Source organism: Chlamydotis macqueenii, unplaced genomic scaffold, assembly GCF_036417535.1.
Source record: "Chlamydotis macqueenii isolate bChlMac1 unplaced genomic scaffold, bChlMac1.mat HAP1_SCAFFOLD_189, whole genome shotgun sequence".
NCBI lineage: Eukaryota > Metazoa > Chordata > Aves > Otidiformes > Otididae > Chlamydotis > Chlamydotis macqueenii.
The window spans coordinates 124,169-149,985 of record NW_028239080.1 but is presented as its reverse complement, the minus strand read 5'-3'; the positions used below and the strand labels follow the sequence as shown (position 1 = coordinate 149,985).

The following is a 25,817-nucleotide window of genomic DNA, read 5'->3' as shown; positions in this document are numbered from 1 at the left end:
AAATGAAAGGCAAAAAACATTGGCAAAAAAGCAACAACATAAAGACAGCAAACAAGATAAATGCAGAACATTCAAAAAGCAAAATGATTTATAGAAACAAGCATAAAAAAAAAAACTGATGAAAACCTAAACCAGAAATGCAAAAAAAAATGTGAAAAGCAAATGCTCCAATAAATACAAGAAATGCTTCAAAAATAAATACAGCAAGGAGATTAAAAATCATAATATGTTAGAATACAGTAAGATTACAGAAATAATGAAAAAAATAACAAGTAGCAATATCAAAATAAAATAGAAATAATGAAATTGGGTGAAAAATTCCCAAATAACAGAGTCCACCTAAGAGACGTACAAAATTTAAAAATCAAGGACACTAGACATTGTTGGAATGTAATTAAAAAAAAAAATAAAGATAGCAAAATAAAGACATAAACCAGATAGAAGTAAAGACAACATATCAACATCAATTGAAGATTAAAGAAATGACAAAAAAAAAAAAAGAAATAAAACACTCAATGTCAACCAACAAAAATAAAAAAAGGAGAAAGAGAATTTTGAAAGTCAGGATTCTGTGGAACAACAAGAAATTATTATTTTAAAACTGCAAAGAGCATAAAATTAGCCACTGAAATGCTGAAAAAGGAACGGGGAATAGCTGATAAAAGGAGATCTAAAAAAATAGGTACAGCACGGCAAAAAAAGAATTAGGAAGAAACTATCAAAATCAAGAATGCTAAGGAAATAAATAGTTTTTAAAAGACAGCACACAAAAGAAAAGTAGGTACGAAAAAGTGGTGAGTGTTAGAGAAAATAAGACAAAAAGTAAAAAAAAAAAAAAAAAAAAAAAAGGCAGACAGCTACCTAAAACAGATGTATTAAAAAAAAATGAAGAATTCAGACGCTAAGGAAACGTGACAAAAAATTTAAAAACCAATAAATAAAGACAGCAAGCAATATAAATATACAAAGTTTTTTAAATTACAGGCACTACGGAGAATAATAAAAAAAATATTTACATCAAAATAAAACGAAGACAAAAAAAAATCTAATGGGGAACAACATTAACAAAACACTAGACATACCAAAAAAAAAAAAAAAAAAGACGTGGAAGGAAAAATACAGCCACAGAATAAACATTGCAAAAGCGACAAGAACACAGAAATAAAAGGGAAAAAAAAAAAACCTGACCCCAAACTTAACCAGGTGTGTACAAAAATGTAAAAAGCAAGGATGCTAATAAAAAACAAGAAATAATTAGCATAAACACATCAGGACGGGGAAAAAAGATGATGAATGAATACACCTTTTAAAGTGAGGCAGATCACGGAAAGACATGTTAAAATTTCAAACTAAAAACGATAAACTAACATAAGCATATAAAAAATTTGAAATGTAGAGACGCAAACACAACATAATATCTAATTAAGGGACAACAAAATACAGAAAAGACATAAAAATAGAAAATTTAAACAGTAAAACATAACACCAATAAATAGAAAAATTTGAAAAAACACACCTACCTAAAACAATGGTAGAAGGAAAATTTATAAAATAAATGCACTTATAACAAAAAAAAAAAAAAAATTTAAAGACAAAAAATAAAATAAAAATAAAATATCACAAGCTACAGGGATAAAGAAAATGAAAAAAAACCAACAAAAAATAATGGTAAACTGAAACAAAAAAAGTAGAAAGAAAATTAACCATGCAAAGGGATGAGGAACAGAGGAAGAACCAAATAGGGGTTGTAAACTAAATAGATGAAATCACCGAAACTTAATTTAAAAGGTAGAAGACAGGCACAAAGAGATAAAAAACACAGGCAGAGAACACGAGATGAGTGGAGCTGTAAAGGCAAAACTTAGAAAACAACAGAGTACAATTCCCAGAAGGAACAATGAAAAAATAAGACCAAGGGGCTTTATGAAAAAAAAAAAAAAAAAAAACTTAGCAACATCAAACTAAAACGTAGATAGAGAAGGAAAATCTAAAAAGCAACAGCTCTAGGGAAAACTCAGGGGGGGTGTGGGAAAGGTTAAAAACTAATAATGCTGAAAGACATAAAAGTAGAAAATTTTTAAAGCCCGAGGTTTAAGACAAGAAGGAACACACAATACAGTCAGAGAACTCAAACGCAAACAGAGGCAGATATTTGTAAAAGTGGTGGCACTAAAAACAAACAAGAAAAAAAATGCAGAAAAAAAATAAGAGACCAATGTAAAGGTAGACATAGAGGGGAAAAAAAAAAAAAAGAATTAATGAAATAAAATACAAGAAGCATGAGGGAAATAGAGACAGCAGACCACAACAGAGATGTAAAAAGAATCTCTAAAAAGCCAGGATGCTAAGGAAAGACAAGAAACAATGAACAAAAAAAGCAAAAAGTAATAACTAAATCATGAAAAAAAACCCTTAAAAACGCAGAAAACAAGGACCTAACCAGAGGTAAAAATAAACTTCAAAAAGCCACCACACTAACGACAGACAAAAAATAACTAAAGAAGGGAAAAATCAAGACAATCACCAGCACGAAGGTAGACAGATGCTTTTTAAAGCAGTGACATTTAAGGAAAAAGAAGACAAAATGGTCTCGTGAAACCGAGACAGACACATAGAAAGAAAATTTTTAAGGCGAGGACACTAATGAAAGATGAGATAGAATTTAAAAACGAATACAGCAAATTAAAGGCTGGGAGGGAACTGAAATCAGACAAATATTTGCTGGACTGCAGGGATGAAGACCATAAGGGAAAAATTCTTAAAGGGGGACAGCAACCCGATACCGTAGCCTCGGCCAAAAGAAACTCTCCAAGATTCGATTCTGGAGTTTTAAAAAGCTGGCATTCTTTCATGACGCTGCTAGGTACACGGGGGATAGGTTCCACCTAGCGTACGTGTTGCAAATCGTAACGGACAAACCTTATCTTGCCCAACTCTATCTGGATGCAATACATTTCTCAGAATGCGTATACAAATTCATTCTCTTGCCTGGAACTAACTGTAGTACTCGCGTCTTACTTACACGTGTGCTTCAAGTCCTTTACGGTCTTCTGCACGGGTCTTTGGTGGTCTTCAGGACCCTCTGGGGACTGCTTTCTTGGAGTGCTTTAGTTGAACCTAGCTTTGAAGCATACGCAGCGTGGACCGACTCGTACGGCTCGCTGCTGCTGCTCGAATCGCGAGGCTGGCGACTTCCTCGAGTCCCTTGTCTGTCTGCACAAACCTAAAAGTTTTAAAAGTGTTTCAGTTGAGCACAAATCAAGCACAACGTGTCCACCGCAAAAGGCACAGCGCAATCTTCTCCCTTTCACCTTTTGCTCAAGGTAACCACCAAAGACAGAGACTTAGACATAAAAATGAAAAAGCAAGGGCGGTAAGAAAGGAGAAGACACGATGAAAAGAAAAGAGAGGAAAGGGAATAAAAGAGAGACAGAAACGGAATGTTTTAAAACAAAATAGGACTATAGAAATAAGTGGGGGAAAATGAAAAAGAAGCACCAGTGAGCTAAAAGGGACGTATAAAATAGAACAAAGCAAGGGCGCTGAGGAAAGGCACCAAATAAATAAAGGAGAAAACAGGCAAATAGATTCAGGGAAGCGGATAAAAACAGAAGACTTGGTGATGGGTATCAGAGAAATCGAGAAAAAATTAAAAACCACAAATGAAAAACTGTAACAAGGATCTAGAAAGTTTTACAATAAGAGGCATGAATACAGACAAGAAATATATATTTTTTTTTAAAGATAGCAAACAGAATAAAAGTACAAAGAAAAACGTAGATGCAACAAGGGCACTAGAGATAGTCAGGACATAATTAAAAAAAAAAATACAGATTGCAAAATAAAGGCCGACACCAGACAGAAGTAAAGAGAACATTTCAAAGGCAATTGAAGATTGAGGAAATAAGGAAAAAATGAAAACACAGTGCCGTCAAACAAAAACAAAAAAAAAAAAAGAAAAAGAAAGTGTAGGAAAAGAATGTTCAAAGTGAGGGTTCTGTGGAACAAGAAGAAATTCTTCTGTTAAAAACTGCAAAGGGCATAAAAGTAGACATTGAAGGAATGCTGAAAAAGCAATGGGGAATAGGGAAATAAAAGGAAAGCTAAAATTATAGGGACAGCCAGCTAAAAGAGACTTAGCAAGAAAGTTTAAAAACTGAGAATGCTAAGGAAATAAATAGATTTTTAAAAGACAGCAGACGGAAGAAAAGTGGGCACAGAAAAGTGGTGCGTGTTAGAGAAAATAAGACAAAAACTAGAAAAAAAAAAAAATTACAAACAGCTACCTAAAACAGATATATTAAGAAAAATGAAGAAGTTGGGGCACTAAGGAACGGTGAGAAATGATTTAAAGCCAAAACATAAAGACAGCAAGCAAGACAGATAAAGGTATAATTTTTTTTAAATTACAGGGAGTAGGGAAATAAACATGAAAAAAATAAACAGAGTTACATCAAACTAAAACGGAGACGTAGAAAGAAAATCTAAAGGGCGACAACAGTAACGAAAGAGGAGAAATACCAAAAAACAAAGACGTGGAAGGAAAAATGCAGCCACAGAATAAACATTTCAAAAGCGAGGGGAGGAGGGAAATAAATGGAAAGAAAACGAAAACACATGACCACAAACTAAGCCAGAGATGTAGAAAAATGTAAAAAGCAAGGATGCTAAGACAAGGGAAGAAATAATTAGCGTAAACACATCGAGTGGGGAAAAAAAAGACGACGTATAAAGAAGCTTTTAAAAGTGAGGCAGATCAGGGAAATACATGTTAAAATTTCAAACTAGGGACCATAAACTAATAGAGACATAGCAAAAAATCAAAAGCAGTGACGCAAATAAAATACAAGAGCTAATTAAGAGATGACAAAATAAGGACAGAGACAAAAGTAGAAAATTGAAATGGTCAGAGATTAGAGCGATATAGAGAAAACTTTTAAAAAACACAACTACCTAAAACAGTCGTAGAAGGAAAATTTAGAAAGTAAAGGCACTAATTACAACAGGAAAAAATGAAAAATGTAAAGACAGCAAATAAAAATAAAAGTAAAAAGAAACTGTCAAAAGCGACAGGGATGAAGAAAATGAAATAAAATCGATAAACACTAATGGCAAACTGAAACGGAAAAGTAGAAATAAAATTTACCATGCAAAGGGATGAGGAACAGAGGAAGAACCAAATAGGGGTTGTAAACTAAATAGATGAAATTACCAAAACGTAATTTAAAAGGTAGAAGACAGGCACAAAGAGATAAAAAAACACAGGCAGAGAACACGAGATGAGTGGAGCTGTAAAGGCAAAATTTAGAAAACAACAGAGTACAATTCCCAGAAGGAACAATGAAAAAATAAGACCAAGGGGCTTGTCAGAGGTACACATATATATAAATAAAAATTGAAAACTAAGGGGATAAATCAAGGAGCAAGAATATATAAAAAATATGAAAAGAGAGGGAAATGGAAGGAGATGGAGATATTAAGTTTGTGAAATTTATGTACTGAAGAGCAGGGGAATGTACTAAGAAACGGCGTCCAGAAGGGAGATACATAGAAATATATTTTTTAAATTATTGCGGTACAATGAAATGTGGGAAGACTAAACTAGGGACAGAGCTCCAGTTAGAGAGAAACATAAGAAAAAAAATTAAAGACTAGACAGTATGGGGCAGAGTGGGCAAAATAACAACATGTTTTTGGGAGCCATACAGATATGTGGATGGAGAGAGGAGGAGACAGGGGAAAAGAGGATGGGAGGCAATTGCAGAAGGGATGCAAACCTGAACCCGAATGCAGAGAACAGGACAAGCAACTGACCGCAGCTCCTGGTGCTGGCAGGAGACCCTCACCGCCATGACTCCTCTCCCCTTCTCTGATGCTTGGTCCTGTACTGTGCCACCTGCCCGACCCTCAGCTGTTCGGCAAGCACACAGTGGACACCTCGATGCTCCTCATCTGTGAGGCTTCCCTGATACGTGTTGGCTCATGCGCGTGGTGGACAGAGCTACTGAGCTCCCAACACAGCGTGGTGGTGTGTGCTCTGAAAAGGACAGCTGGGAGGCACCTGCCTCTGGAACCCTCTTGGACTCACTCCTCAGCTGGTTCCCCTTCATCAGCTCCCTCAAGCACTCCTGCCCTCTCTATCCCCTTTATAGCTGGAGCCCCTTCACACTGCAGGACCAGCCTCACTGGCCCCACCTGGGGCTGCCCCACCTCCAGCCCCAGCTGGAGCCCATCAGGAGCAGGGGCCCTTGCCAAAGCCCCACAGCACATCACCCCCTCCCCTGCAACTGTCTTCAGCCATCAGCTCTGCACCCAGGGGCTGCAAACACATCCAGGGGCACAGAGGAGGCAGGAAAAGTCTATTCATGAATGCACATTGAAAAAATCCCAGCAGTGAGTTAGCTACAAGGCTCCATCCAAAAAATGCAGCAGGACACAGGGAGAAAGAGGAAAGAGAAAAGCAGGAGGAAGGACATAGAGAAAAGGTGGGGGATGGGGAATTGGAAAACGGGATGCTGCAAACGAGAGATGTGGAGCCAGAGAAGTGTGTATAGAGAGGAGAGCCAAGACATTGTGTGAATACACAGAAAGACGGGGATAGGGCAGTGAATAAGAGACAGAGGGCAGGAGAGAAATGCAGAAGGAACCACCAGAACACCAAGATGAAGACAAGACAAGGAACGGTGAAAATTATAAAGGGGGGGCGGGAACATTGGCAAAAATCAAAACTAGAAACAGAGAGATAGATAGAGGTGGATGTAGAAAGGAAATTTTGAGAAGCAGCAACCTACAACAAACATAAGCAACCAGGAACTAACAAATTAGTGACAAAGAAACAGAAAGTCTTAAAAGTATCAGGGCACAAAACAGAGGGAAGAATTAAGAATTACAGACAGGGAGATGGAGAGTGGCAGACATACCAAGAAAATTTTGAAATTGCCAGGATACAGGTAGCATACTCAAGACTTAAAAAGTAGAGGAGCTGATCAGAGGGAGACATAGGAAGAAAATCTGAAAAGGGACAGGGTACGAGAAACACTATCAAAGAATTAGAATTAGGTCAGAGAAACAGGATAAGGTGGCAAAAAAAAATGTACATACCTACTGAGTTGGAGCGACTTAGGCAAGAATTAAAAAGATAGGGTTGGAGAGATAGAAAGAAAATTACAGAAGTGGTCGGGTGCAAGAAACATAGCCAACGATTACAAGAAGACAGACAGGGAGCCCGATGGGAGGAAACTGCAGTGACTTAATATTGGATGGCTGCCGTGTGCCCTCAGAGCTGCTCTATAGCTCCCGCTCCTCAGCAAGACAGGATGACAAAATACAACAAAAACCTTGTAGGCGGACATACAGAGAGATCGCTCACCAATGACCATCACAGGCGTAAACAGACTCAACTTGGGGAAATCCATTAAATTTATTGTCGCTCAAAGTCAGAGTAGAATCAACAGAAATAAGACCAAATCTAAAAAGAACAGCTTTCCCCCACCCCCTCTCCCTTTTCCTGGTCTCACCTTCACTGCTTACTGCTGTACATCGTAGCCCTGAGCAACGCAGGGTGACACGGGGTGAGAGGTGCAGTCAGTTCATCGCATGTAGTCTCGGTCGCTACTTTGTCCTCAAACTTTTTTTATTGCTGCAGCCTAGGCTCTTCTCCACGGAGTCGCGGATTCTGCCAGGAGATGCCTCCGGCGCAATCTCTCTGCACAGTCACGCCTTCCTTCAGGCACATCCTCCTGCTCTGCTGTGGGGTGCTCCACGCGCTGCCGGACGACAGCCTGCCTGAGCGTGGTCATCACCACAGGCTGCAGGGAAACCTCTGCTCTGGCATCTGGAGTGCCCCCCCCAGCCCCCTTTTTCACTGACCTTGGCATCGGCAGGGCTGGTTCGCATTTTCTCTATCACAGCTTGCGCGCAGCATTTTTTACCTGCTCTAAAACGTTCATCGCAGAGGTGCTACCGGTGTTGCTGACGGTCTCGGCTTTGACCGGCAGCAAAGGGGTCTTGGAACTAGAAGTGGCTGTGTCCAGCGCGGAGGCAGCTCCCAGTGTCTTCTCACAGAACCCATCCCTGCAGCCCCTGCCCGGCCCTGCCGCCACAGCTAACATAACCTTGCCACGTAACCCCAATACGACAGCAATCAGCCCCAGGACAGAGACGTGGGCTTGAGAAATAGGGCAAGGGAGCCACAGGGAGGGGCCCAGATGGAAAAACAATATCAATGGACTTCAGGCCATACAGGAGGGAGCACATGCTCCACATAAGCCCGAGAGCAATGCGGCGGCGTGGCAGCAAAAACTAAACCTACCTGCACGCACTGGCAAACACAGGATGGGTGCTCGGCCCTGGGTGCGGAAAGACTACACCTCCCAGGATGCTCCGCGGAGACATCATGGCGGAGCAGACGCCTCGTGCCTCAGGACTTCAGCTCCCGGCATGCTCTGCGAAGCCATAACGGCCAACCGCAAGCCCTGTACCCCAGGACTACAGTTCCCAGCATGCCGCACAAAGCAGCCGTTCCTGTGGGGCACACCGTTACCCCTGCACCGAGCGCCACTGCAGAGCCTCGCAACCCCCAGCGCGGACGCTGGCAGCCCCCACCGCTGACTGCAGCACGCCGCAGCACGGCCGCGCCCCCGCCACTTCCTGTACCCGCACACAGACCGCGCCAGCCCGGCCGCTGCGCTCCTCGGGGCTTTTTCCGAGACCCGCCGGTCCATCGCCCGGCCCCGCTCAGCTTCTCCATCGCTGCAGGCGCAGCCGCAGCCCGGCGGCGCTCGGGACCGCTCCACGCCCCCCGTGGCTCGCACTGGCCCCTCCACGGCCACCCGGGGCGGGGCAGGGCAGCACCAGCCCCTCCAGCAGCACCCACCCCTTTACAGGGAGGGGCCGCCTCCATCACCCTCACTGCCCGCACCTGGGGCTCCTCCAGCCCCGGCCCACAGCTGGAGCCCGGCAGGAACTGGGGGCCATCGCCTGACCCCCACACTGCATCACCTCCTCCCCTGGGCTCCTCACCTCCCATGGCCCCGGGCAAAGGGAGCAGAAACGCAGCCATGAAGTCAAAGGAGACAGCGAGTGTTTATTCAGTCATGCACATAAGTCCGAGCAGCGAGTCTGCTCTGGAGCTTGCAGCCTCCGATCCCCTCTCCGTGTCACTGGAACGACTGCCAAGTCATTCCAGGAGCCACGCTCGTTGGTTCGGCAGGGAACGTACGGTGGGTCGGCTGCGTCCTGGAGCGCCGGGCTGCTGGGCAGACTTGGAGGCTGCTAAAAACAAAGAGCAGGGCACGGAACACTACAAGAGAAGAGAAGAGAGGCAGCTTGCAAGACAGAGGGGCGTAGCGAGAAAGCACGAGGCAGGAAACAGGATAGCGAGAGAAGGATGGGGACAGAGAAGGACAGGGAGCCTGACAGAGGTGGGCAAAGAAGCAGTGGAGAGAGGAAGAGAGGCAGCAGAAAGAGGGAGAGGGAGCGGGACAGAGACCAGCAAAGAAGGATGGGGAGCAGGATGGAGATGCAGGAAAAACCTGAGCTGGGCAATACGACAGGGAGGTAAAGACAACTAGGTGCAGGAAGCGAGACCGAGAGAGATGGAGAAAGCTAAAGCCATAACAAGAACGGGGCAGAGAGGGAGGAATGAAACAACAGTGAAACAACAGGGACAGGACGCCAGGACATCAAAGGTTGGACAGAAGAGGTGACAGCAAGGGGACAACACAAAACAAATCATACAGCTGCATGCTTAGAGGGCAGAGAGGGAAGAATTAAGAAATAGGGTCAAGGAGCCTGAAAAAAAGAGAGAGCTGGGAAAAAAAAAACAAACAGTGTAGCAATGCATACAGAAAGAACAGGGGCAGAATGGAAAATCAGGTGCATCAGGGAGCCAGAGACGGCAAGCTGGATAAAGGAGAAAAGCGACAGGCTAGAGGGCAGAGAGGGAGGAAATGGAAAGCCAGAGACTGGGAGCTGGACAGAGAGAGAGGCAGAAATTAAATGGGCAAGTGCGACAGGCCACAGGGCAGAGAGGGAGCAATGGATAAATACGGACAGAGGACCAGGCAGAACACAATGTGAAATAATAGGAACACGACTGGCATACAGGGAAGAGGGAAGAATTAAAAAACGGGGACTGAGAAGCTAGACAGAATGACATGGAGAAACAAAAAAATAACAGTGACGGCTTACCAGACAGATAGGGAGCCGCAGGCAGAGAGAGATGGAGGGGAAACAATCAAATAGCGTGCAGCTGCAAGACAGAGAATGTAGAATTTAAACTGAGCATTACAAGCAGGTGGGCTAGCTTTGTGGGTTTAGCCCCTAGCACCCATCGCTGTGCAGAAATTACAGAAATAAATACCTCTGCTCCGTGCGTAAGCCTGGCGTACTGCGCACTGGGTAAACAAACCCAGATTTGGGACAGCAAGAGGGATAGGGAGCAGGACAGAATGGGAAAGGAAAAAATGCTGGGAGGCTGAACAAAGGCAAAGAGAAACAAAGACAGAAAGCAGGGCACAGGAACGGAAGCAAAACAAAATAGCGATGGCCTGCAGGACCGAGACGGAGAAATTAAAAAACAACCACGGGGAGCAGCACAGAATGACAGAGAGAGAATAAAGGAACAGAGAGCAGGACAGCTCTGGAGGAAAAATCAACTGTGATAGGCAGTGGGAGAGAGATACCAGAAAAGGAAAAAAACAGTGAGGGAAAGAGAAAGGAAAGAAGAGACACCCAGCTGAACAGGGGAATACAGTTAGAAAAGACAGGAGAGCAAACGGGACACAGAGAGAAAAACAGAAAATAAAGTAGGAGGAAGCAGGGCAACAGGACAAAACCAGGAAAAAATAGGAGTGAGATCTGGACAAAAAAGGGAAAAAAAAAAAACTGACCAAGGAAAAGAGACAGAAAGAGGGACAGGGAGATGGCAGAGAAAAGAAACAGCAGCAGCAGGATGGAGATGGGAAAAAACCATCAACCTTAGATTGTCAGGAGGACAGAGAAGAACATGAATACAAGCAATGGCCTGCAGGACCAAGACGGAGAAATTAGAAAACAACCATGGGGAGCAGCACAGAATGACAGAGAGAGAATAAAAGGACAGAGAGCAGGACAGCTCTGGAGGAAAAATCAACTGTGATAGGCAGTGGGAGAGAGATACCAGAAAAGGAAAAAAACAGTGAGGGAAAGAGAAAGGAAAGAAGAGACACCCAGCTGTACAGGGGAGCACAGTTAGAAAAGACAGGAGAGCAAACGGGACAGAGAAAGAAACAAACAGACAATAAAGTGGAAGGAAGCAGAGGAAAAGGACAAAAAGAGGAAAATAAATAGGAATAGGAGTGAGATTGGGACAAAATGGCGGGGGGGGAAACACTGACCAAGGAAAAGAGACAGAAAGAGGGACAAGGGAGAAGGCAGAGAAAAAAAATGGCAGCAGCAGGATGGAGATGGGGGTGGGAAAAAAACCTTGGATAGACAGCCGGACAGAGAAGAACATGAATATGAGCAAGGATCGGGACCTCATTGCACTCTATAGCTTCCTGAAGGCAGGTTGTGATGAACAGGGGTTTGGCCTCTTCTTCCAGGCAACAAGCAGGACCCGAGGAAATGGCCACAAGTTGTACCAGAGGAGGTTTAGATTGGACTTGAGGAAAAACTTTTTCTCTCAAAGAGTGGTAAGGCACTGGAACGGCCTGCCCAGGGAGGTGGTGGAGTCTCCGTCCCTGGCAGTGTTCAAGAGGTGGCTTGATGAGAAGCTACAGGATATGGTTTAGTAGCTGTGGCAGCAATGGTAGTGAGAAGACGGTTGGACTAGATGATCTTATAGGTCCCATCCAACCATGTGATTCTATGATTCTATGATTCTATGAAAGGGATATAGCAAGAAACGACAAGACAGGGAGCAAGACAGACAGAACAAAAAAGCATTGAAAGAGAGAGAGCATGCACTTGTGAGAGCCACAGGGGTTGGAGAGATAAAGATAGATCTCAAAAGAGCTACAAAGGCACATCAACTTAATAAAAAGGGCCAGGGAACAGCATGAAGGCCCAGAGACAGCAAGAGATGAACAGGACGGAGTGAGAGGCAGAATGGAAGAAAAACAGCAACACCAAGCAAGACAAAGGGATAAAGCAAGAAAGGGAAGGGAGGAGAGAGACAGGAAGGCAGGGACTCAGAGCAGCACGTACAGGCACAGGGAGGAAACAAATGCCAGAAACCAGACCAGAGAAACTGCAAAGAAAAAAAGAGAAGGATGCAGAACGGCACAAAGGGAAATAAAAGGAAAAAACAGCGATGGGCTGCAGGACAGAGCCAGAGGGTGGAAAAAAGGAAGAGGAGAGGGGAGAACAAGAGCCCAGATAGAAAAAGAAAGGGTGCTGTACAAGAAGAGAGAGAAGGGGAAAGAGAAAGACTGAGAAAACAAAAAAAAAATAGAACAAGAAGAGAGATACAGGGAAGCCAAGAAAATCACAGCAGCGTGAGAAAGAAAAAGGGAAAGAGAGGCAGCTGGGGGAGGGCCAAGGAGGCCCTGGGATGGAGAGGAGGGGAGAAGGGGCCCCGAGGGCCCGGGACTCACCGCAGCTCTCGGCGCTCCAGGGAGAGTTTGCCAGTTCAGACCCTTCTTTCTCTGCTCTTCCCTTCCTCTTCTGTCACTCCAGTTGCTTGACTGTCCCCAACCTAAGAAAAGAGGGGGATGCGTTACAGCTCTTATGAGACAAAGCTTCCTAGAAACGTAGCCTCGCTCACCCAGTACTTGACCGTGCCCCCTTTTTAAATTATGTGTACAGACCCTGCGGCGCTCTTTGGCGATCTAGCCTGCTGCGGCCTTCAAAACGGGATCTTCCTCACCCAGAGAGGCAGGCTGTCTCTTGCACGCAGCACAGGCAGCTGCCGGTCAGACGGCCTTCAGTTACGTCTTCCGGAATACCGATCCACAGTGACAGGTGGCTGCCTTCGTCCGACCGGACTGCGCACCAGCTTGCGGCTTTGCCACCCCCTTGCCCTTGAGAGAGTGGCTACCTGGAGCGGCTCCACAACCACTGCTGCCCAAAACAGCAGAGGAAAAGGCACTAAAAAGCAACGACAAAGAACAAAGACAAACTGTCAAGACACTAGGAATGACATCGACAGCCTAAAGCATCAGCCAGGCAGAGCTTGCAGCTGACCTTGTGCCGCGGTTTAACCCCAGCCAGCAACTGTGCTCGCTCACTGCCCCCGACCCTGTGGGATGGGGAGAGACTCAGAAAGGTCAACGTGACAACTCTTGGGTCTTGAGATAAAAACAGTTTAATATTAAGGAAAAAAACAACCACCACTGGTAAGGAAAAGCGGAACAAAAAAAAAAAATACAGCAAAAGAAAACCCAAGACATGCAACTGATACAAATGAACACACTTGTAAGTTTCTAATGAAAACATTTAGAGTGTTTTCATTTTAGAATGGAAACAATCTCCATAAAAGTTGGGGGTGGGGGCACTGGGTAAGTTGGGGAACACAGGCAGCACCCCAAGGATCCCGAGACAGAGGGGTCATGGGGAGGCAGCGCCAAAAAGGGGGGCGTCGAACAGGGACACAAAACAAGAGTGCAGGGCACGCAACGGGCAAAACACAGGGGAAAAAAAACTCACAAGGGAGGAAAACCTCACACGGTGGGGGGGTGTTTTAGTGAAAAGCATTTGCAAGTGATACAGGGAATTAACGGTCTGCTAAATATTGCTTGATTTAGAAGACTGACTGTCTGCATACTGCTTGATTTAGGAGACTAACTGTCTGCTAGACAATGCCTAACAATCCTCTTTGCCTTGAAACTCACTTAAGCTTATCAGGGACTGGTACTTGTCAAGAAACTGGTATTCAGTCAAGGACTAATATGTCAAGCAAAGGACATGATAACAGGAGTCGTTCAGAAACTGCTGAAATCCCCAAGTGAAAGGAGAGCATGGGTGAATGACTGAAGTTCATCTAGAGGAAGATCAGACCCCTGAAGAAGTAAACGACCACCAGAGACAGATCTGAAATGCTAACGCAAGTGGTTTTTTAATAACCCCGCCTCGCTTATGCACATGTATGTCTGTATTGTGCAATCCTAGGAATGTGTGTACCTGCACCGGATACATTTTTGGTAAAATGTGCTGTCAGTGTGCGTGCTTTTGGAGAAGCAATCCCCCACGCACCCGGTGCCAAATAAACATGCCTGCTTTATAACTCTCTCCGAGTTGTAGAGTTTGATCCACGCGTCAGGAGGGCTGAGAAACACAGAGCGGGACAGTGGGGACGGATACGAGGGAGAGACGGACACGCAAGGACAAGGGGTACGTGCGGGAAGAAAGGTGCGTAAGGATGACCTATAGCAGGGAGTCCACGCAGGACAATCCACAGCACGTAACTCACCCGGCATAACCTGCACGAGATGACCCACACCGGCCAATGGACCCACACTGCGTAATCCCCAGCGAGAACCCCTCCGTCTCCCACTGGGTCACACCAACTATCCCCAAATTGAGTGGCTTTTTTTTTTTTCCTTGTCCAGAATATTTTTTTTCCCATGGCCAGACTATGCTCCAGACCACACCTCATTTGATTTTTCCTGTGTCTGAATATTTAGTTAAAAGACTACAGAAGGAAAATCACCACATTCTTAACATTCACTCTAAAATCCATGCGGCAAGTCCCTTAGGAAAAATGCAGTCACGCATCGCAGACGTACCTTGTATTTGCAGACCGCTGCGGCTCCTTTCCATCCATCTCGTACTTTCACGGCCAAGGAAAGGGCGACCACGGTGAAACGCTGGCAGCAGACATTCAGCAGAGAGAGGGAAAAACCCCTTAGTTTGAAGCTAGGCAGGAATCTAACTCTTCCTTTTGGGGCGAGGTTTCTCAGGACTAAAACCACGTGAAGGACAGAGTATCTTGCAGCACCTTTGGTACAGCTGCTGATACTGGCCTTTAAAGCTTTTGCATTTTTCAGACACCCAGGCCTTTTTTTGACTCATTGGCAGCTTTAGTTTCACTCGAACCGCTGTCCTACATACAGGCAGGGGACAGACACAGATGCCTACATACATTTTCTCAACCCTAAGTACAGCCGAGATCTCCTCACCCTCTATGTGCCAAGTTGAATATTTGTTTGTTAAGGAGCACAGCAACACTTCTGTCCTCGTGAACTGCCTCCGAGCAGAGGAGGGCTCTGGGATTTCCTGGACGCCAGTGCTCCCGCTTTCACTGTCAGCTCCGCACGGCCACCCACCGGAAAAAAGGCCTCAAAATAACGAACGTCAGACGATTGCTGCCACACCAAAAGTGCCAGCACTGAAAGCTCGTGCTGCTCCTCGCCGGCCCTTGCCAGCGCCTCTACAGGCCCACAAACGTTATCCAGCCTAGAGACTGCATAAAAGGCAGACCGCCCCAGGCTGCAACACTCTTGCCCAGCGTACACTGACCAGTAACGTCTCCCCCTTCACCTTCCCGAGAGAGACTGTTCCCAGGGAGCCCTCTTCCTCCCATCAATTTACTACACCCTCCCTGCAGTTTTCAACCTTCTTCCCTCCTCGGCTGTGGTCCCTCAACTTAGCTCTCAAATGGCCAGAAATCAGATTCCATCCTCAAAAGAACAACCCCATGCTAACTAAGATGGCGCTTCCTCGCCCAGCTCCTCATCACCATCTGCAAAAAAAAAAACCCAAAAATAAAACCTACCAAACAGCACCGCCCTTCAACATCACACCACTTACCACCAATCTCTTCTATGGCACTCTCCTCCTCAAAAGCGCCGCAGTGCTCTGCTCACCGGCTCCACTCATTGCCAAGAAGTCCGACGCCGCAACTGCCGCTCGTGGTGCTTCAGATGCTGAGAGACGCAAAGCTCAACTTACTTTTTCTGGGGTGTAGGTAGAAAAAAAATAGGTGTCATACCAAGCTAACTAGAAAAGTATGTCATTACATGCAATGACAACATTATCAAAAACCACCTGCTTTAGCTTCCTACAAGAAAACAAATGCTCCAGGCTTCATTTCTAGCAAGACCATGCATGCTATCTAACTTCTACCACAGCTACGTTCTGGACAGGGCTGAATGACAAATGTAGCAGAACGTGGTGGCTTGCACACGTGGCCGACAGAGGCACGGAGCTCCTGGCACTGCGTCCTGGTGTCTGCTCTGTCAGGGAGGGCTCAGATGGACCAGCCACTCCTTGCTGGAGGCACCTGCCTGTGATTCACTCCTCAGTCCCCTCCAGCAGCCATGCCCAGGCGGCCCCCTTTACAGCTGGAGGCCCCTCATACAGCAGGGCCAGGGCCACCCTCAGCCTCACTGGACCCATCTGGGGCTGCCCCACCTCCAGCCCCAGCTGGAGCCCATCAGGAGCAGGGGCCCTTGCCAAAGCCCCACAGCACATCACCCCCTTCCCTGTGCCTGTCCTCAGCCATCAGCTCTGCACCCAGGGGCTGCAAACACATCCAGGGGCACAGAGGACGTCACAGACAGTGAGATACAGAACAGAAAAAAAAAAACAGTGACAGTACGCAAGACAAAGAGATAGAGAAAGAAAGATAAGAAAAGAAAGAGAGAGATAGAAAGGCAGAGGCACAGGGCAGGCATGCAGAGGCGCAAAGAAAAGCAGGCCAGAAAACAGGCTGGAGAAATTAGTCGGGGGGAGAAGACGGATGCAGATCAGGACAAAGAGATGGAAAAGGCAAAAACAGCAATGGGCCGCAGGACAGAGACAGAGGACAAACAAAGGAAGGAAAGGGAGCAGAACAAAAGTGCAGGGATACAAAACAAAAGGAAGCGGTAGAACAAGAGATTTAAAGGGAGAGAGAAAGGGGGAAGAGCATACAAGAACAGACAGAAGAGGAGAGGTAGAAGGAAACAATAACAACAACAACAAATCACAGCAGCTTGGGAAAGGTAGGGGTCACGGGAGCGGCAGGGAAGGACAGGGACGCACAAGAGAGGAGGCAGAGCCCCAGGGGCCGGGGACTCACCACAGCTCTCACTCCCGGCACTGCTGGGAGAATCTGACAGGTCAGATGCTGCTTTCTGCTTCTCTCCTCTTCTGTAACTCCGACCACTTGGCTGTCCTCCACCTAAGAGAATACGTGGGTGTCTTACAGCTCTTAGACAAAAAGCTTCCTAGACACGTAGCCACCCACCCACGCTCGCTCGCTCGCGCGCTATGTGGCCGTACCGTGCTTCAGGTTCCACGTACAGACTGTGCAGTGCGCACTGGCGGTCTGGCCTGCTGAAGAGTACAAAGAGGGATCCTTCCTCACCCGGAGAGGCAGGCTAGGCTCTCTCTGGCCTGCAGCGGGAGGCAGCTGCTGGCTGGCTGGCCTTTGGTTTCTTCTTCTTCTTTACCTTTCTGTGGCCTCTCCAGCTTCAGCTGCAGCAGCTCCTCTCCACAGGCAGTAAGCGCTCCATCCGTTCATTTTCGCTCCCGCACCGCCAGGAGAGCGCGGCCGGGCAGAGACAGCCCACACAAGCCTGAGGCGAGTGCAGTCAACAGCGTTCCCAAGGGAGGAACGGACAGCCACGGCCTCTGGGAGAGGGAAAGAAGAAGCAGCGACCGTTATTACCGCACGCGGCCCCTGGCCGGAGCGCCTGCTGCCGCAGGGGATTCTCCAGATACACTGAGGTCCCCCCTCGCAGCCTTCAGGGCAGGGCGTGGCCCGGTGCTACGGGACAGGCTTCAGGGGACGCGCCGGAGCGGCGGGCAGCTGCACGGGGCCGGGGGAGGCTCGGGGGGAGCTCTGGCGAGCTGGGGAGGTGCCCGGCGTCTCCGCCCGGGAGGGGGGGCCCCCTCCTGCCCCTCTTCCCTTCTCTCTGCTCTCGGGTCACTCCCCGGGGCTGCCCTCGCCCGGCTCGGCTCCGAGCGGGCGGCTTGAGGCTCCCCGGGCGGGCAGGAGACAGCGCTGCAGCCACGAAAGGGGCTCGCTCACCTCACGGGTGCCCTCGGTACTCACCCGTCACCGCCGCCGGGACCCGCCGGCCGCACACCGCCATGCTGCTCCCGGCCGCATGCGCAGTCCGAAGTCCGAACACAGTGCCTGCCGGGAGAAGGGCAGAGCACTGCGCATGCGCGACTCCCGAGCTGCAGTTCCCGCTTTCCGTCACCAGGTGGCAGCAGCCCCCCACCGCTCCGGGCCTGGGTGTTCAGCCGGACGAGCCACGGCCGGTTCCTCCCTCCCGTTCGCGCCGTCCGCAGCCGGTCACCCCTTCCCGGGGCACGGCTGCCCCTTCCCCCCGCGCAGCCTGGGCAGTGACATTTGTGGCCTCTGTACCAAAAAGCGTCCCCGTGGGAGGGGGAGAGAATGAGAAGGGTGAAAGTGAGGAAACTCGCGGGTTGAGATGAAAACAGTTTAACAATTAAGAAGAAACAAACCACCACCAATACCCCTTGTGAGGAAAGGAGAGAACAATAAATGCCCAGAAAGAGAAGTGATAAAACTGAAAACAATTGCAAATTATCAATTAAAACAACTGAGATGCAGTGAGGTGCAGGGAAGCAGGTGGGAGGTTTCAGTTTGGGGGTGGTGGGGGGCAGGCATCACCCCAGGGTCTGCAGGCAGAGGGGTTACAGGGGGCAGGGTCAAATACGGGGAGGCAGAGCAGGGGGGGAGGGGGGAGTGCGGGCATGAGACAGGAGGGCAGGGGTTGCGAGGGTGCCCGGAGAAATACCAAAAAATCTCAAAGAGCTAAGGGGAGGGACCAAGGGAGCCAGACACAGAGAGAATGATACAGACAAAAGCGGGCTATGGCACAGAAAGGGAAGAAATTAAAACAAAGGGACAGGGACCTGGAGTAACTTAATCTAATATAAGAAAGAAAAGGTGTATGTAGGACACAGGGCAGAGAGAGAGGAACTGAAAAATCAGGGACATGGACCTGGACATAGAGAGATAGGGGGCTGGGAACTGTGAAAGGCTAAAAGGCAGATGAGGAGAAATTTTGAAAGTTGTGATAGGAAGACAGACAGATAAATGGAAAAAAAATGGGCAGCAGAGAGAAAAAGAAAGCAAAGAGGTAGAAGGAGAGAGGGAGAGGTATAGGGAAGTAAAAAAAACCTACAGCAGTGAGAGAAAGAGAGGGAGAGGCAGGGGGTGTTACCGAAATCCGGAATAAAACTCCTTAACAGCAACGAGAAGTTAAGAAGCAGGCACTTCTTTATTGCAGCGCTGGGCGCACGGGGGATCGCTCCACCTAGCGTGCGCACCCATTTGATCAACAGCACGGGTTAAATACACATTAATTATACATATTCATTAAATTCCAAGAAATAATATGCATAAACATAAATTTTCTGAGAAACCATTATATCATTTCCCTACCCACTCACGCATGCCCAGTCTTTTGAGTCGAGGGTCTTTTGGTGGTCTTGGTGGTCATCAAAACGCCCCCTCCTCGAATTCGCTGGTCAAACTCCTCCTTGAAATCTCCATATCTGGTCTTGAGAACAGGTCGCGGTGCTGCTTGATTTTCCTGGCTCCAAAGTGATGGCTCAGGGCCTATTTCTGCAGGTGGTGTTTGGGGGTGTTTGGGACTTACCATTGTATTAAAGATATGCTAGGCTAGCTTCTAACAAATGCGTATTATAAGATCTCTAGGGTCCCGCTCCCTTTAGGAACAAACAAATTTTATGAAGATTTAACCTATGTGACTACAGTTCTATAGTTAGCAAGAATCACCTCATATTGATATTTAATTTTCAATGTTTATGTCATGTAACATTTCCCCCCTTTGAGACTTATTTAATTTTTTTTCAATAAGTCTCATTTACTTATAACTAATCTCCATAATCAGTAAACCAAAAAGTATTATTAGCATTACTACTAAAATTCCTTTGATAGATTTCATTATTTTGATATGATTTTGTCTAATTCATTAAAAATGAGAGACTGTTAACTTTAAATGACATATTTCTTTAGAAATCCATTGTTTCTGTTTTGGAGGCTGTGCTTCTTGACTCTCAAATAATGAATCCAAGAATCAATATCTTCAAATTTAGGGGCTGTATATATTGCTAGAAGCACCTGATATGGTTCTTTCCATTCTTATTGAAGAGTTTCTGATTCCCAAATTTTCAGGTACACATAATCTCCTGGTTAAAAATGATGAACCGGGGAATCTAAAGAAAGAGGCTCTGTGGCAGTTCCATATCCATATCAGAGTTCTTCCAAGGGATATCAAATACAATTCCATTTCATTATCCCCAGTAGCAGTCACATTTTGAATAAGGGTTAGCGTCTGATAAGATTTTCCATACATTAACATATGGACTAATTTTAGTCCTAGATCTGGATTGAATCTTGATTCTCGGAAGTGCTTAAGGAAGAGCATGAGGCCATTTTAAAGATATTTTCTGACAAATTTTACTTGTCTATTAGATTGTGGCCTTCAAGGAGTGTGTAAATTCAATTTGATTCCCAGAATTTTCCTCAATATTTGAATAATTTCAGACACAAAATGAGGACCTCTATTTGATTATATTCTTTTGGGGATTCCAAACCATGATATTATCTCTTTTAACATATTTTTAGCCACTTCTCTTGCCTATTGGTGCGACAGGAAAAGAAAATCTTTTGGCCATATTTACTAATACCAATAGATATCTATATCCATTTTGTTGTGGCAATTCTGAAAAATCAATCTGCCAATAATTTTCAGGCAAGTTTCCCATATATATGGTTCCTGGGGGTGGTTATTTAATATTTCTCGGGTTATTCTTTAAACAAGTTTCACACTTTTTGTTACTGATTTTATTAGCTTTATCATCCTAACACTAATCACCTGTCTTCTTAAATCACTGATCATTGCCTCTGTTTCCCAATGAATTTTTCTATGCTTTTAGCTTTGATTGTGGTGAGACCACAACTTGATTTTTAGGACTAATGATCATTTTTCATATTTATTTGAATTGATTTAGCTAATTCCAAATCAACCTTACTGTAATTTGGGGTTTGTTGCTCAAATTTCACTTCTTTAACTAGTATTATTGTCATGATGCCTTTTTCTGCTCTCTTCTTTGCCTTTTTATTGACTAATTTATTTCCAATATTCACTGGGAAATTCCCAAATTGGTGGGCTTTGCAGTGCATTATTGCAACTTCTTTGGGTTTCTGCACCACTTGGAGCAATTGCAGAATTTCTTCTTGGTGTTTAATGGATGTTCCTTGTGCTGTCAGCATTCCTCTTTCTTTCCATGTGGCTCCATGGGCATGTACTACTCCAAAAGCATACTTTAAATCAGTCCATATATTCACTTTTTATGTTCTGTCCATTTTAGGGCTTTTATGAGGGCTAGTTATCAATTCTGCCTTTTGTGCTGAGGTGTTCACTGAGAGCGGCTTTGCATCAATAACAGAGTTTGTTATTGTTATTGTATATCCAGCCAATCTTCTTCCATTTCTCACGAGGCTGCTTCCATCAGTACATATCTCGAATTCTGGGTCAGGTATGTTCACTCTTCTGTTACTTCTGCTGGAATAAACTTGTTTGATGGTCTGTAGACAGTCATGACTTAGAACTTCTTCTTCTATTGAACTTAAAAAGATGGCAGGATTTATTGTTGTAGTTGTTTTTGATTTGACATCATCTTGTTCCAACAGGACAATTTGATGTTTGAGCATCCTGCTTGGGGATAACCAGTGTCCTCCTTTCTGTTCCAGAACAGAAAGTACCATATGCGGTACATAAGCTGTTCTTGGGTGTCCCGTTGTCAGCTTACAAGCTTCTTAAGTCAGGAGGACAGTTGCTGCTACAGCCCATAGACAACCTGGTCATCCTTAGCTAACATTGTCCAATTGTTTGGAGAAATAACCAACCGGTCTTCTTCATTCTCCATTTTTCTGAGAAAGCATTCTTCTGAGGGCCGAATGTTGTCTTTCATGAACAAACAGTTCAAAGGGTTTGGTTAAATTGGGCAACCCTAGAGCAGGAGTGAACATCAGAGCTACCTTTACATTCTGGAATGCCTTTCGAGCTTCAGGTTCTCACACAAGGGGTCCCTCCTTCAATTCCTTTAATCCACAGGTGACACCAGCCAGCCATTCCCAGAAACGTTTGCAGCTCCTTAGCTCCTTTTGGCTCCGGCATTTGGCAAATTGCCTCTTTTCTCTCATTTCCCAGTTGTCTTTGTCCCTGTGTGATTTCAAATCCCAAATACATGACAGTCTCTTTTCCAATCTGTGCTTTCTTCTTGGAAAATCTGTTATCACTTTGGCCCAAGAAATTTAGCAGGTTAGTAGTCAAGTTGAAATATTCTTCTCTGGTTTCTGTGGCTATTAAAATATCATCTACATATTGCAACACCAGTCTTTCAGGATAAATTATTTTGCATGTTTCTAATTCCTTAGCCAATTGATTTCCAAAGATCATTGGGCTATTTTTAAATCCTTGAGGTAGCACTGCCCAGGTGAGCTGAGTCTTCTGCCTAGTTGTGGGATTTTGCAGTTCAAAGGCAAAATATGCCTGACTATTTTTGTCAAGAAGAATACAGAAAAAGGCATCCTATAAGTTCAATACAGTGAACCACTTGTGATTTTCTTTTAAAGCTGTCAACGAGGATACAGGTTTGCCACTAAGGGGTGAATATCTTGAACTATTAAATTTATTGCTATTAAAATCTTGTACTAACCTATATTCCTCACTTTCTGGCTTTTTCACAGGTAAAATGGGAGTATTGAATTCTGATTCACATTCGACTAATAGTCGATATTTTTTTAAGAAATTTTCAATCATTTTCTCAAGGCCTCTTCTAGCTTCTAATTTTGAAGGGTACTGGTTTTGTCTTACCAGTTTGGTGCTCTCCTTTAGAAAAATCTTTACCGGTTCTGCTGCTTTTGAATGTCCGGGAACTTCGCCAGCCCACACCAAAGGGTTACTGCATTGTCCACTTCTTGAGGGATTTCATATGGCTCTGAAGTTGTCTGCAACATAAAAATTCTTGCCTCTCTGGCTTTTGATTAGGGTATATTTAATTGAATGTCACAGTTTTAAAAATTAATTTGTGCTTTCAATTTGCTCAATAAATCTCTCCCCACTAAGGCAACAGGACACTCTGGCATGTATAAAAATTAGCCAGTTCCCCATTTTTACCCACCTTAAAGTTAAGGATTGAATGAAAAAATTATTTTCAGCTTTCCCTGTGGCACCAATTTTGTCTACATGCTTTTTACTCAATTTTCTTCTACCAGTACTTAAAATGAATAGCTCCAGTATCAAAATAGAAAATCCGTGGTTTGGGTCCCCAGCTGGATTGTAACCAGGGGTTCTGCTGGGGAATTCTCCCCCAGTCCTCTTTGCACCTCTGACACAGGCATCTGCTGTGCTGCCAGTTTTTTGTTTCTTTTTCAGAATAAGGACACGCATTTTTCCAGTGCCACCATGCTTCACACTTTGCACACTGATATTCCCAATCTCTCTCCTACTGCAGTTATTTTATCCATTCCTCTACCACACCCCGACCTCATCCCCGGTTTGTTCCCCTACTGCTTGTCAAAGTGGTAGGGGGGGCAAGGCTTGAGCCGCTCCTTGTTCTATCTGGTCTTGTCAGCTTCCAGTTCTCCCTGCAATAGGACTGAAACCCTCATAATTCAACTGTCCCACTCTACAGCTCCCACCGGGGGTTCGGTGTTCTGGCCCCTTTTTCTACTGTTTCATTTGTTAAACCTGCATCAACACTTCCAGACCGCACATAAAGATAATACAGAAATTTAACACATGAATTCTATGCTTTCCTCTTCAGTTCCACATTTTAAACATCACTTTCTATACTACAAGCCAGGATCTTTTCAACCTTTTTCCTTTTTTTTTTTTTTTTTTTGTTTTTTTTTTTTATGCCAAAACCATCGGATCCTTGGGGACGTATCTGCAATCTTTCTGCCACTTGGGATGATTTCCCAAAGTAAAGAACAAATCAACATCGGGGACCACATCTCACTTTCCTTCCCTTCTACAAGATAACATCAACTGTAAAATATTGGATCCATTTTTTTTTTTCTAGTTACTGGGTCTCCCCTTATATCCTCCCAATGTTTAAGAACACATCCCAGTGGAGACTTCATTAATATTTCCCCTACCATTGAGGTAGACATAGAAGATATGTGTTTTCCCATATTTTACAAAGGAGTTTTTGGTACCAAAAAGACAATAACACTGTTCTACAAACAAAGTCAATCCCGTCACCAAGAAAAGTTTAAAACCCCAAATGCAATACTGTATATCATTCAAGTCCCTACACTGCAACACATGCATACAGACTTAAAAACAAAACAAAACAAAACAAAACAAAACGCACTGAAGCAACAATTAGCAGCTTGTAAATCACTTCTAAAACACCCTGGGGCCCTTTCCAAGCTATGTACAAATCTTACCAATACTCCCCATACTCTTACTCTTAAACAATTTAGACTAAATGCCAAATACCAGATAAATGCAAATGACAATTGTCCCAAATACAAAAACCAAACAAATGCAAATGACAATTGTCCCAAATACACAAATGTCCAACCCAGCAATAGCTTTCGCTTATGACTTACGGGCAGACGCCTAGGCTTCCAAACCAAACGGGTACCCTCTAAGCCCCAACCCTGCGAAGCTTTCGCCGCGCCTTACGGGCAGGCTATCCAGAGCAGACAGATTTCAAAGAAGAAGTGCCTTACCCTTTTCTCCAGGGAACGTTGCGAGGAGCTTTGTGAGTCGAGAGCGATGGGTCTCCACGAGAATACCTCGGTGCCGGCTGGAGTTCGATCAACACTCGATCTCGTTCAGTCTCACTCGCAAGGTCCCATCTGGGTCGCCAAAACTGTTACCGAAATCCGGAATAAAACTCCTTAACAGCAATGAGAAGTTAAGAAGCAGGCACTTCTTTATTGCAGCGCTGGGCGCACGGGGGATCGCTCCACCTAGCGTGCGCACCCATTTGATCAACAGCACGGGTTAAATACACATTAATTATACATATTCATTAAATTCCAAGAAATAATATGCATAAACATAAATTTTCTGAGAAACCATTATATCATTTCCCTACCCACTCACGCATGCCCAGTCTTTTGAGTCGAGGGTCTTTTGGTGGTCTTGGTGGTCGTCAAAACGCCCCCTCCTCAGATTCGCTGGTCAAACTCCTCCTTGAAATCTCCATATCTGGTCTTGAGAACAGGTCGCGGTGCTGCTTGATTTTCCTGGCTCCAAAGTGATGGCTCAGGGCCTATTTCTGCAGGTGGTGTTTGGGGGTGTTTGGGACTTACCATTGTATTAAAGATATGCTAGGCTAGCTTCTAACAAATGCGTATTATAAGATCTCTAGGGTCCCACTCCCTTTAGGAACAAACAAATTTTATGAAGATTTAACCTATGTGACTACAGTTCTATAGTTAGCAAGAATCACCTCATATTGATATTTAATTTTCAACGTTTATGTCATGTAACATTTCCCCCCTTTGAGACTTATTTAATTTTTTTTCAATAAGTCTCATTTACTTATAACTAATCTCCATAATCAGTAAACCAAAAAGTATTATTAGCATTACTACTAAAATTCCTTTGATAGATTTCATTATTTTGATATGATTTTGTCTAATTCATTAAAAATGAGAGACTGTTAACTTTAAATGACATATTTCTTTAGAAATCCATTGTTTCTGTTTTGGAGGCTGTGCTTCTTGACTCTCAAATAATGAATCCAAGAATCAATATCTTCAAATTTAGGGGCTGTATATATTGCTAGAAGCACCTGATATGGTTCTTTCCATTCTTATTGAAGAGTTTCTGATTCCCAAATTTTCAGGTACACATAATCTCCTGGTTAAAAATGATGAA

The 25,817-nt window shown here is 44.8% G+C and overlaps 1 long non-coding RNA gene across 2 annotated transcripts; it reads right to left on the bottom strand.

Moving 5' to 3' along the window:
- Positions 1-9,060: 9,060 nt before the first annotated feature.
- LOC147596073 (uncharacterized) lies at positions 9,061-17,533 on the bottom strand. Of its 2 annotated transcripts, none has more exons than XR_015261626.1 (3): positions 17,358-17,533; positions 12,579-13,071; positions 9,061-9,301 (listed from the first exon to the last, which is right to left on the bottom strand). It is a non-coding gene; the product is annotated as an uncharacterized LOC147596073 (long non-coding RNA). The 2 variants fall into 2 exon arrangements; XR_015261627.1 differs by lacking the exon at positions 17,358-17,533 and adding an exon at positions 13,168-13,595.
- Positions 17,534-25,817: the final 8,284 nt, after the last annotated feature.